This window comes from Salvelinus fontinalis, chromosome 30 (genome assembly GCF_029448725.1).
Source record: "Salvelinus fontinalis isolate EN_2023a chromosome 30, ASM2944872v1, whole genome shotgun sequence".
NCBI classification, from domain to species: Eukaryota; Metazoa; Chordata; class Actinopteri; order Salmoniformes; family Salmonidae; genus Salvelinus; species Salvelinus fontinalis.
Window position 1 is genome coordinate 17,378,416 of NC_074694.1, and position 13,426 is coordinate 17,391,841.

General features: G+C 42.6%; 1 pseudogene; it reads right to left on the reverse strand.

Moving 5' to 3' along the window:
• Positions 1–933: 933 nt before the first annotated feature.
• On the reverse strand, positions 934–2,065 carry LOC129828458 (toll-like receptor 7; annotated as a pseudogene).
• Between the last annotated feature and the right edge of the window lie 11,361 nt (positions 2,066–13,426).

Consider the following 13,426-nt stretch of genomic DNA (forward strand, 5'->3'; position numbering starts at 1 on the left):
CAATTAAAGAAGTTATTATACAGGTCCAGGTAACTCAAAGAAGGGAGAGCATGCATCACTATCTCATTGATAGCTGTAAGTTCGTTATTTCTTACTTGCAAGTGGAACACTTGCAATAATTGGCTCCTATAAGGAAATCTAAAGACTCCTGTGCAGATTTTAACAGTAAGATTTTCCTGCGTTCTAGGATTGGGTAACACAGCTCTGGAGTGAGAGTTGTGAATATATTGTTGCTGATGTCAAGGTACATCACCTGGGGTGTGTAAGTGAATGTGTCTGGTTGCAGAGATTTAATACTGAGATTCCTTAACCATATTGTTAATAAAGACTTCACCTTCAAGACAGCTTGATAGTAGATTATGCATTCGTCATGGACACTGGCTGTAGATTTTCAGATATTCAAGAGAAAGAACGGTGGAGCGTTTAGCGAGGGTTCGTCCATTTTATAGTTGTCTAATTGCTCTTGAAGGGATTTTATTTCCATACAGAATGAGATCTGTAAGGTTGACCAATCCCTCAAAGGCTCTGTCATTCATACTGGTAATTTGAATTTAGTCTTTTAGTCTTCTTTCCCAATGGAGTTTAGTTTATTTCCTCCAATCTCCAAGATCTCTAGTTTTTCCAAACCATTTTTGAAAGCACTATTCATGTTCAGGATACTATTTTCTACCAGTTTTAGGACCGTTAAGGCCTTTAAATCCTGGAAGACATCATTTTCTAGATATGAATTGTATTACTGTAAATGGACAGTTCTATGAGTCTTGTAAAATGTGCCAAATCTGATCAGTAAAGCATAGAGGCTTAATCTGTTCGGCCAGTAACTGAAAGGTTGCTGGTTCAAATCCCAGAGATGACAAGACGTTGTCAATGTACCCTTGAACAAGGCACTTTACCCTAATTGCTCCTTTAAGTCGCTCTGGATACGAGCGTCTGCTAATTGACTAAAATGTGATTATTGATACTGTTGCAACTGAGATCAAGGATTTCCCATGTGGAGAGAACAGATGAAAACTTGTTGTGGCACAGTCATAGATATGTCAGCTGCTTAAGAGATCTGAATGAGGACATAGACAGATCAGACATGTTATTATCTGATAAATCCAGTTTTGTTGGCTGACTTCAATACTGGAGCAATTCCTCAGATACAAAGTGATGTCATATTTCAGTAGAAATGTACCCATTGCCCAATCGAGGTATGTGTTAGGCAATATCGGTTAGAACGTTGAAATAGGGGTATTTATTGTTCCCTAAATTAGAAAGCGCCAGAGAAGCTAACAAGGAGTTCAGGCCTTGCAGCCCCATACTCATACCCTCCAAAGACATCTGGACACCGTTCAAGTCAAGCTTGTACATGTCACTCAGAAAATAACTGTCCGCCACATCCCTTTCCATGCTTCCATTTTGGACCCAGTAGGAGAGGTCTAAATTCTTAAGGTTCGGGAGAACATCTGCTGTGATACTGAACTTTTCCAAAGGATTACAAGATACATCCAGCAACATCAGCCCTTTAATGTTTCCATTGATTCAAAAGAGGAACATTTGTTCCTCCTAATGTAGGTTTGTTAAATGTAAGAGGCGCTGAACATCCTTTAGATGATGTATTTTGTTGCTGCCTACGTTCACTACCAGTAAACTTGAGAGAGACTGAAGGGATAATGATTCAGTAGGTATAGTCAGGTTGTTTTCCAGGTTTAGCGCTGAGAAGTTGGCCCTGAAACATGTGGTCTGAGATGGTAGTGAGTTTGTTATAGCTCAGGTCTAGTTGCTGCAGAGCTAGAATGGTAGAAAGTGCCGTCTTCAACATGAGAGATCACATTACTGGACATGGACCCGAATTTGAGGACTTTTAGACCTTTAAACCCTTTGATTGCTTAAATGTTATTACAGAAAATGTCTAAAGATCTCGCGACTGGGGGAATGTTTTCCGGTATGGTGTGTAGGTTCCTATTTTCTAGAGTACCTTATTCTGAACAGGGGTGCAGTGTTTCAGTGAATACCCCCTTACTGGATTAACAAAAAGCCAGACATACAGCAGAAAGCAGAAAAACCCATTCCTGGCAGCCATGTTGAGTTACAACACTAGGAACTTGAGTGGCTGGTGCACAACGTACTGTACATTGGAGCCTGGTGAGGTTCCCCTCAAGATGTCTTCACATCTAAAGTAGACAAAAAAACAGATTTTTTAAGGTGTTTGAAAGAGCTATTAAACTATATAGTTCCTTGAAAAACTATTAAACATCTTAAATCTACATTTTAAAATGTTTGTGCCTTGTAAGCATTTGAAAATTTAACAGATGAAATCCGATTTAGAGTAAAAAAAAAAAAAAATGAAGATCTGACTTAATAAGGGTTACCCGGACACAGATTAAGCCTAGTCCTGGACTAAAAAGCTAACTCAATGTCTAAGACCAGATTTAATCTATGTTCATGGAAAAGGACAATGATCTACACAATTTACTCCACAACTTCAAATCGCCTTTTTTTTTTTTTTTACTAAACCCCTACTAGACCCCTGTGTTTATACAGTTGAAGTCGGAAGTTTACATACACCTTAGCCAAATACATTTAAACTCAGTTTTTCAATTTCCTGACATTTAATCCTAGTAAATATTCCCTGTTTTAGGTCAGTTAGGATCACCACTTTATTTTAAGAATGTGAAATGTCAGAATAATAGTAGAGAGAATGATTTATTTCAGCTTTTATTTCTTTCATCACATTCCCAGTGGGTCAGAAGTTTACGTACACCCAATTAGTATTTGGTAGCATTGCCTTTAAATTGTTTAACCTGGGTCAAACATTTCGGGTAGCCCTCCACAAGTTTCCCGCAATAAGTTGGGCGAATTTTGTCCCATTCCTCCTGACAGACCTGGTGTAACCGAGTCAGGTTTGTAGGCCTCCTTGCTCGTACACACTTTTTCAGTTCTGCCAACACATTTTCTATAAGATTGAGGTCAGTGCTTTGTGATGGCCACTTCAATACCTTGACTTTGTTGTCCTTAAGCCATTTTGCCACAACTTTGGAGGTATGCTTGGGGTCTTTGTCCATTTGGAAGACCCATTTACAATCAAGCTTTAACGTCCTGATTGATGTCTTGCGATGTTGCTTCAATATATCCACATAATTTTCCTCCCTCATGATGCCATCTATTTTGTGAAGTGCACCAGACCCTCCTGCAGCAAAGCACCCCCACATCATGATGCTGCCACCCCTGTTGCTTCACGGTTGGGATGATGTCTTCGGCTTGCAAGCCTCTCCCTATTTCCTCCAAACATAACGATGGTCATTATGGCCAAATAGTTCTATTTTTGTTTCATCAGACCAGAGGACATTTCTCCAAAAAGTACAGTTGTGCAGTTGCAAACCGTAGTCTGGGTTTTTTATGGTGGTTATGGAGCAGTGGCTTCTTCCTTGCTGAGCGGCCTTTCAGGCTATGTCGATATAGGACTTGTTTTACTGTGGATATAGATGCTTTTGTACCTGTTTCCTCCAGCATCTTCACAAGGTCCTTTGCTGTTGTTCTGGGATTGATTTGCACTTTTCGCACCAAAGTATGTTCATCTCTAGGAGACAGAACGCGTCTCCTTCCTGAGCAGTATGACGGCTGCATGGTCCCATGGTGTTTATACTTGCGTACTATTGTTTGTACAGATGAACGTGGTAACTTCAGGCGTTTGGAAATTGCACCCAAGGATGAACCAGATTTGTGGAGGTGATATTGTGATTCAGTGAATTATAAGTGAAATAATCTGTCTGTCAACAATTGTTGGAAAATGACTTGTGTCATGCACAAAGTAGATGTCCTAACCGACTTGCCGAAACTATAGTTTGTCAACAAGACATTTGTGGAGTGGTTGAAAAACGAGTTTTAATGACTCTGACCTAAGTGTATGTAAACTTCCAACTTCCAACTGTATGTGTGTGTATGTGTATGTGTGTGTGTTCCTTTCCCTCAGAAAGTGTGCTGTAGCTAACACCCTAACCTGGAACAGCCTCTCTTTCTCCGTCACTTTATGTTTACATGACCTTCTAACAAGCTAACAAAACACAAATGTGTCTGAGCAGCATTCCTCTGATATGAGGGAACTTCTGTGTGTGTGTGTGTGTGTGTGTGTGTGTGTGTGTGTGTGTGTGTGTGTGTGTCTGTGTGTGTGTGTGTGTGTGTGTGTGTGTGTGTGTGTGTGTGTGTGTGTGTGTGTGTGTGTGTGTGTGTGTGTGTGTGTGTGTGTGAGTGTGTGTGTGTGTGTGTGTGTGTGTGTGTGTGTGTGTGTGTGTGTGTGTGTGTGTGTGTGTGTGTGTGTGTGTGTGTGTGTGTGTGTGTGTGTGTGTGTGTGTGCGTGAGTGTGTCTGTCTGTCTGTCTGTCTGTCTGTCTGTCTGTCTGTCTGTGTGTGTGTGTGTGTGTTTGTGTGTGTCTGTGTCTGTGTTTGCGTGTGCGTGTGCGTGTGCGTGTGTGTGTGTGTGTGTGTCTGTGCAGGATTCTCCTGGGGCATTTTCTGTCAGCCTGACAGAACACAGACTCAGGGAGCGACAGTCAGTCTCATTTGAGCTAAAACGCTAAAGTGGCGTTGGGAAAACTTTGAAAGCAACGTTTGCACAATATCAGATGTGGTCAATTATGGTAGAGGTGGCTTCTTTGGGGTAGTATGTCGCTTATTTTGTTCTTATACAGTTGGTCACGCACAGTTGCTTTTGGTAAATGACTTCCCACTGTGAGGGCTGTTTGAACAGAGAAAAAAAATCTCTGTGAGTTCTATTCTAGAAATCAGTTCTGAGTTCTGACTGATCAGCTGATTGTGATGTCATCAATCAGAATGTTCAGTACTGAATGTCCTACGTTTACACATGGATGTTCCAGAGTACCTAGAAGGGTTAGGAGGAACAGAGTTAATGCACCTCAATGTGCTGCTAACATGATGTCTTCTGGCATATCCAGAAATGGCTTGATGGATCTATGCACTACTTCTGGTCATTACTTATTAGTTAGTAGCTCTTCGAGAGCATTTTTGTCCAAATATTTTTATTGACATAGAATACAAGATAAATATTGCTGACACCATTCAAATCAATGAGGTTTCGATACTTTAAAGCCAATTATCTCAGAATCATCTGCAGATAGAATCTTATAATCCCAAGCTCTCGTTTTAACTTGATGTCTTCTGGCATATCCAGATATGGCCTCACGGACCTATGCATTACTTATGATTATTACTTGTCAGTTAGTAGGTCATAACACACCATCTAAATTAGATAGAGATTACAGGGAGGGACGGGTGAGGGATTCATGTGTATCCACAGTTAACACAATTGTTGTTCACAATTGTCTCCTTTTAGTTTCCATAACATGGGACAACATGGGATATAGCTTGAAGACACTGACGACGTCCCCACGAAGTCAAAGGCTATTTCTGGGGGGTTTGGGTTAAGGTTAGAATTAGTGTTAGGGTTGGAATTACATTAAGGGTTAGGGTTAGGAGCAAGGCTTAGTTTAATTTAGGGTTAGGGTTAAGGTTAGGGTTAGGATAAGGGTAAGGGTAAGAGTATGGGTTAGGAGTAAGGTGTTAGGGAAATTAGGATTTTGAATGGGACTGAATTGTGTGTCCCCACAAGGTGAGCTGTACAAGACTGTGGCGCCGGAGGGGATGGCTGCCGTCTTATCGTCTCTTAACCAACCAGCTATTTTCTTTGTTTTTTTGCGTTGTTCGTAACTTGTTTTGTACATAATGTTGCTGCTACTCTCTCTTATGACTGAAAACTGCTTCTGGACATCCGAACTGCGATTACTCACCTCAGTTTAGACAAATAGTTTTTCTTCAATGAGTCGGATGGGAGGGATATACTACAGACACCAGACCAGGCCCAGATCCCTGTCATTCGCTGGAGAAGGAAACAGAGATTTTGCAGAAAAATATCAGGGTGCCTTGGGAGGATCAGGTGACGGGTGGCTAATGTGTCTTTGCCTTCCGTCCTGCTAGCAAATGTTCAACCGCTGGAAAATAGGTGGAATGAACTGAATGCACGTATATCCTACCAACGGGACATTAAAAACTGTAATATCTTATGTTTCACAGAGTCGTGGCTGAACGACGACATTAAAAACATACAGCTGGCGGGTTATACGCTCTATCGGCAGGACAGAACAGCAGCGTCTGTTAAGACACAGGGTGGGGGCCTATGCATTTATGTAAACAACAGCTGGTGCACGATTTATAAGGAAGTCTCGAGGCTATGCTCACCTGAGGTAGAGTATCCCATGATAAGCTGTAGACCACACTATCCAGCTAGAGAGTTTTCATCTGTATTTTTCGTAGCTGTCTACATACCACCAAAGACCGCAGTCAATGAGCTGTATACCGCCATAAGCAAACAGGAAAACGTTCATCCAGAGACGGCGCTCCTAGTGGCCGGTGACTTCAATGCAGGAAAACTTAAAGCAGTTTTACCTCTTTTCTATCAGCATGTTAAATGTGCAACCAGAGGGAGAAATATTCTAGACGACCTTAACTCCACACACAGAGACCCATGTAAATCTCTCCCTCGCCCTCCATTTGGCAAATCTGAACATAATTCTATCCTCCTGCTTACAAGCTAAAATTCAAGCAAGAAGCACCAGTGACTCGGTCTATAAAAAAGTGGTCAGATGAAGCAGATGCTAAACTACAGGACTCTTTCGCTAGCACAGACTGGAATATGTTCCGGGATTTTTCAGATGGCATTGAGTACACCACATCAGTCACTGGCTTTATCAATAAGTGCATCGATGATGTCATACCCACAGTGACTGTATGTATATACCTCAACCAGAAGCCATGGATTACAGGAAACATTTGCACTGAGCTGAAGGGTAGACTCTAACCCTGAAGCTTATCAGAAATCCCGCTATTCCCGCCGTTGAACAATCAAACAGGCAAAGCGTAAATACAGGACTAAGATCGAATCGTATTACAATGGCTTCCGACACTCGTCGGATGTGGCAGGGCTTGCAAACTATTATAGATGACCAATGGAAGCACAGCCGGAGCCAGTGACACGAGCCTACCAGACGAGATAAATAACTTCTATGCTCGCTTTGAGGCAAGTAACACTGAAACATGCATGAGAGCATCAGCTGTTCCGGATGACTGTGTGATCACTCTCTCCGCAGCCGATGTGAGTAAGACCTTTAAACAGGTCAACATTCACAAGGCCTCAGGGCCAGACGGATTACCACGACGTGTACTGCGAGCATGCACTGACAAACTAGCAAGTCTGTTCACTGACATTTTCAACCTCTCCCTGTCTGTGTCTGTAATACCAACATGTTTCAAGCAGATCACCATAGTCCCTGTGGCCAAGAACACTAAGATAACCTGCCTAAATGATTACCGACCTGTAGCACTCACGTCTGTAGCCATGAAATGTTTTGAAAGGCTGGACAGAGCTTACATCAACACCATTATCACAGAAACCCTAGACCCACTCCAATTTGCATACCGCTCCAACAGATCCACAGATGATGCAATGTCTATTGCACTCCGCACTGCCCTTTTACACCTGGACAAAAGGAACACCTATGTGAGAATGCTATTCATTGACGACAGCTCAGCGTTCAACACCATAGTGCACGCAAAGCTAATCACTAAGCTAAGGACCCTGGGACTAAACACCTCCCTCTGCAACTGGATCCTGGACTTCCTCAACACAGGAGCCCCTCAGTCCCATCCTGTACTCCCTGTTCACTCATGACTGCACGGCCAGGCACGACTCCAACACCATCATTAAGTTATCTGATGACACAACAGTGGTAGGCCTGATCACCGACAATGATGAGACAGCCTATAGGGAGGAGGTCAGAGACCTGACCGTGTGGTGCCAGGACAACAACCTCTCCCTCAATGTGATCAAGACAAAGGAGATATTTGTGGACTGCAGGAAAAGGAGGACTGAGCACGCCCCTATTCTCATCGACGGGGCTGTAGTGGAGCAGGTTGAGAGCTTCAAGTTCCTTGGCGTCCACATCACGAACAAACTAACATGGTCCAAGAACACCAAGACAGTCGTGAAGAGGGCACAACAAAACCTATTCCCCCTCAGGAGACTGAAAAGATTTAGCATTGGTCCTCAGATCCTCAAAAGTTTATACAGCTGCACCATCGAGAGCATCCTGACTGGTTGCATCACTGCCTGGTATGGAAACTGCTTGGCCTCCGACCGCAAGGCACTACAGAAGGTAGTGCTCACGGCCCAGTACATCACCGGGGTCAAGCTTCCTGCCTTCCAGGACCTCTATACCATGCGGTGTCAGAGGAAGGCCCTAAAAATTTTCAAAGACTCCAGCCACCCTAGTCATAGACTTTTCTCTCTGCTATCGCACGGCAAGCGGTACCGGAGCGCCAAGTCTAGGTCCAAAAGGCTTCTAAACAGTTTTTACCCCAAGCCATAAGACTCCTGAGCACCTTATCAAATGGCTACCCAGACTATTTGCATTGCCCCCTCTCTTCTATGCTGCTGCTGTCTGTTATTATCTATGCATAGTCACATTAATAACTCTACCTACATGTACAGATTACCTCATTTACCTTGACACCGGTGCCCCCACACATTGACACATTGATTCAGTACCGGTACCCCCTGTATAAAGCCCCACTATTGTTATTTACTGATTCTCTTTAATTATGTGTTATTCTTACCTTTTATTCATTTCTATTTTTGTATTTTCTTAAAACTGCATTGTTGGTTAAGTAAGCATTTCACTTTAAGGTCTACACCTGTTGTATTCGGCGCATGTGACAAATAACATGTCATTTGTGTGTGTCCTCTCACAATCATGTTTAAGGTCATTAGATATTGACTACAGGCAGTTGTCACAGTCTTTCATCTTTAGTGTGTATATTCCCCCACCAGAGAGATGTAGTATGGTCATTTGTGTCCTTAACTTGACAAAGATTTACATACATATGCACGCATGACCCACCCACACCCACACCCACACCCACACCCACACACACACACACACACACACCCACACCCACACCCACACCCACACCCACACCCACACCCACACACACACACACACACACACACACACACACACACACACACACACACACACACACACACACACACACACAGATAGACTGATCCAAGAGCTGTCTAAGGAAATGGAATACAATCATCTCCTTCTAGTTTGTAACATTGAGGTTTATTTTATTCTCTATGAACCACTTTCACTCGAAACAGTTGATAATAGTTGCATGACTCAAAATGGGGACGAATAGCTGTTGGAATTCCATGGTAAGCCAGCCACTGTCCACAATAACAATAATTACTGACAGTTTTATTCAATCAATCTTCATTGTGTTTCATGTTGAATGCATGAAAAATACAATACAGACAAATGATGAATGAATTGTGTTGAACATGATTGACATGTTAAGTGTTGACTGCATGCCATAACATGGCAGGCAGTCAAAGAACAGAAAGCACAATGATTAAAACTAAACTTGAAGTACAGATTGATAGATTATGTTGTAATTATTTTTCTAAAACTGTGTTGAATCAGTAAACAAAATATTTTTCAAAATGTGGTTCTGATTTGTTGAAAAGAAAAAGTTAGAACACATTCGACAATCTGGAAAGAAAAATTGAAGAATTGGAAGAAATGACAGGGTTCAAACTAGTCAGAAAATATATTGACAGGTATGCTCTTGTCACGCTCGTCAAAAGAAGTGGACCAAGATGCAGCGTGGTATGTTTCCATCCTTTAATTAGGAAGAGAAAACTTCAAAGAACAAAAAAAGACACGTGAAGCTATAATACTGCAGAGGCAACTATACATAGACAAGATCCCACAAAGCACAAAGGGGAAATGGCTACCTAAATATGATTCCCAATCAGAGATAACGATAAACAGCTGCCTCTGATTGGGAATCATAACAGGCCATCATAGACACATAAAGCCCTAGATGACACACCCTAGTCACACCCCGACCTAACCAACATAGAGAATAAAAAGCTCTCTATGGTCAGGGCGTGACAGCTCTATACAATGTGAAAATTTAAAAGTTGCTACTCTTCATATGGTTTTAATATTACTACATTTTCAACATAATCCTGTTTTTAAGTACTACTTCAAAGACAAAATGACGTTGGAAAAAAATCTGACAAGAAACTGAATAAAAAGAACCATACTAATGGGGATTTCAGAAGTAAAAAAAAAAGAATAATTAAATTCTAAGAATTTACAGAACTTCCTGACATGTGAATGTGTACATGTGTTTGCATTCTCCAAGTTTGTAACAAACAGTATATTCTCGACTGGCTAACAATCAGTGGATGAATAAAGTATAACACACACACACACACACGCACACACACACGCACGCACGCACGCACGCACGCACACACACACGCACACACGCACGCACGCACGCACGCACGCACGCACGCACACACGCACACACGCACACACGCACACACGCACACACACACACTCAACTATGGAAGTAAACATGTGGGTAAAGTTAGCAGCAAACCACTTAAAAATAAAATCACATCAAATCAAATGTTATTAGTCACATGTAAACCTTACAGTGAAATGCTTACTTTACAAGCCCTTAACCAACAATGCAGTTTAAAAGATATGAATAAGAATAATCCGGTCTGGGGGAATAATTTAAGCTTGAGAGCAAAAGCACAGGGGGATAATGTGACCAGAAATTGATATAGACAACAGTCTCTGTGTGTGTGTGTGTGTGTGTGTGTGTGTGTGTGTGTGTGTGTGTGTGTGTGTGTGTGTGTGTGTGTGTGTGTGTGTGTGTGTGTGTGTGTGTGTGTGTGTGTGTGTGTGTGTGTGTGTGAAGGAAACGTGACCTGAAATGGATAGAGACAACATGAGTAAAAGTGACAGAACACCATCTGTGGAACTGTGTGATGCATGCAAACCACTATGTGTGTTTCTGTGTGTCCCAGTGCGTGTATGTATGTCTATGCATCTGAGTGTGTGTTTGTGTTTGTGAGTGGAGGCTACTCAGAGGAGGTAGGGGAGGACCATCCTCCTGAGTGAATTTCATAAAAATACAAATTGTAAAACATTTAAAAAGTGATCATTTTTAGATGAAACTATACTAAATATTATCACGTCACCAAATAATTGATTAAAACACACTATTTTACAAAGAAGGTCTACAGTAGCCTCCGCAGCACTCTGTTGGGTAGCAACATGGTGTAGCCGGAAGACAGTTAGTTTCCGTCCTCCTCTGGGTACATTGACTTCAATACAAAACCTAGGAGGCTCATTGTTCTCACCACCTTTCATAGACTTACACAGTAATTATTACAACTTCCGGAGGACATCCTCCAACCTATCAGAGCTCTTGCATAATGAACTGATGTTGTCCACCCAATCAAAGGATCAGAGAATTAATATAGTACTGACAGCATAAGCTACAGCTAGCTAGCACTGCAGTGCATAAAATGTGGTGAGTAGTTAACTCAAAGAGAGAGAAAGACAGTAGTTGAACAGTTTTTAACAAATTCATTTCTTCCAAAATGAAGGAGAAGCAAGAGAGAAATAGAAATACTTAGCTAACAAATGCAGCTAGCTACTTACTCCTACTGAAACACCCAGCTCAAACAGAGGGATGCTATGTTAGCTAGCTGGCTATGACTATCCAACACAACACTGGAACTCTTCCAAGTCATGATAAGCTTTTGGTTTTACTAATTTCTTTCCACCGTGGCCCGCCTAACTGCTTACTTACTGTACTCTGTAACGTTACTGCATGATTGTAGCGGGTTTACTAACGCGTTAGTTCTATTAGCTATGCTGACTATTACATTACTTTAGCTAATATGATGACAACTCCATTGTGTCCTCCTCCCAGAGCGCTAAGAACCTTGGCGTGATCCTGGACAACACCCTGTCGTTCTCAACTAACATCAAGGCGGTGGCCCGTTCCTGTAGGTTCATGCTCTACAACATCCGCAGAGTACGACCCTGCCTCACACAGGAAGCGGCGCAGGTCCTAATCCAGGCACTTGTCATCTCCCGTCTGGATTACTGCAACTCGCTGTTGGCTGGGCTCCCTGCCTGTGCCATTAAACCCCTACAACTCATCCAGAACGCCGCAGCCCGTCTGGTGTTCAACCTTCCCAAGTTCTCTCACGTCACCCCGCTCCTCCGCTCTCTCTACTGGCTTCCAGTTGAAGCTCGCATCCGCTACAAGACCATGGTGCTTGCCTACGGAGCTGTGAGGGGAACGGCACCTCAGTACCTCCAGGCTCTGATCAGGCCCTACACCCAAACAAGGGCACTGCGTTCATTCACCTCTGGCCTGCTCGCCTCCCTACCACTGAGGAAGTACAGTTCCCGCTCAGCCCAGTCAAAACTGTTCGCTGCTCTGGCCCCCCAATGGTGGAACAAACTCCCTCACGACGCCAGGACAGCGGAGTCAATCACCACCTTCCGGAGACACCTGAAACCCCACCTCTTTAAGGAATACCTAGGATAGGATAAAGTAATCCTTCTGACCCCCCCCCCCCCTTAAAAGATTTAGATGCACTGTTGTAAAGTGGCTGTTCCACTGGATGTCATAAGGTGAATGCACCAATTTGTAAGTCGCTCTGGATAAGAGCGTCTGCTAAATGACTTAAATGTAAATGTAAATGACAACGATGTAGGCTGTGTGTAGCGGTTTGGCTTGGAAAGTTTTTTCCGCCTGGTCACATACATGCTGTTTATTGAAGTCCACAAGCGAACGGTAAAGGTGAAAGAAGAAGAGTGCATAGATACGAGAAGGAATACAACGTGGCTGCAATAAATGAGAACTGTGTTTACGCGTGATCAAGGGTGTATTCATTCCGCTGATTCTGTTGAAAAACGTTTCTTAAACGGAAGCAAACTAAACAAAACGGGGATAAACATATCTGAATTTGTCCAATAGAAACTCTTGTTTGCAACTGTTGGACTAATGATTACACCATAGATCAGCTAGATGCAGTAAAGAGTGTGCAAGACGGTATTAAATGTCACCTCAAATTTGTCTCTCGACCTGTTTGCACCTACTGTACGTTGCAAACTGTCATTCATAGGCTGGGTTGTAGCAACCTCATGATGGTTGTAGGGGAAATTTGAATATAATGTAGTTGCCTAAACCTATCACTGTTACACTGAACTGGGTGAATGGAATATGAATGACAGTCATCCAATATCCTGTAATAGAAATAAGGTCATGCTCATGTAAAAAAAAATCATCCTCCCTCATCTTAAACAGCACTGACCGCCACTGGTGTGTGTGTGTGTAGCGCTGCAAACATAAAGTATTTTAGGGGTGGATCTGTTCTTTCTGTTCAATTATTCAGTCCAGTTCCATTTAGAGTGAACACACACACAGGCACTCATGCACTCATGCACTCATGCACTCATGCACGCGCGCACACACACACACAC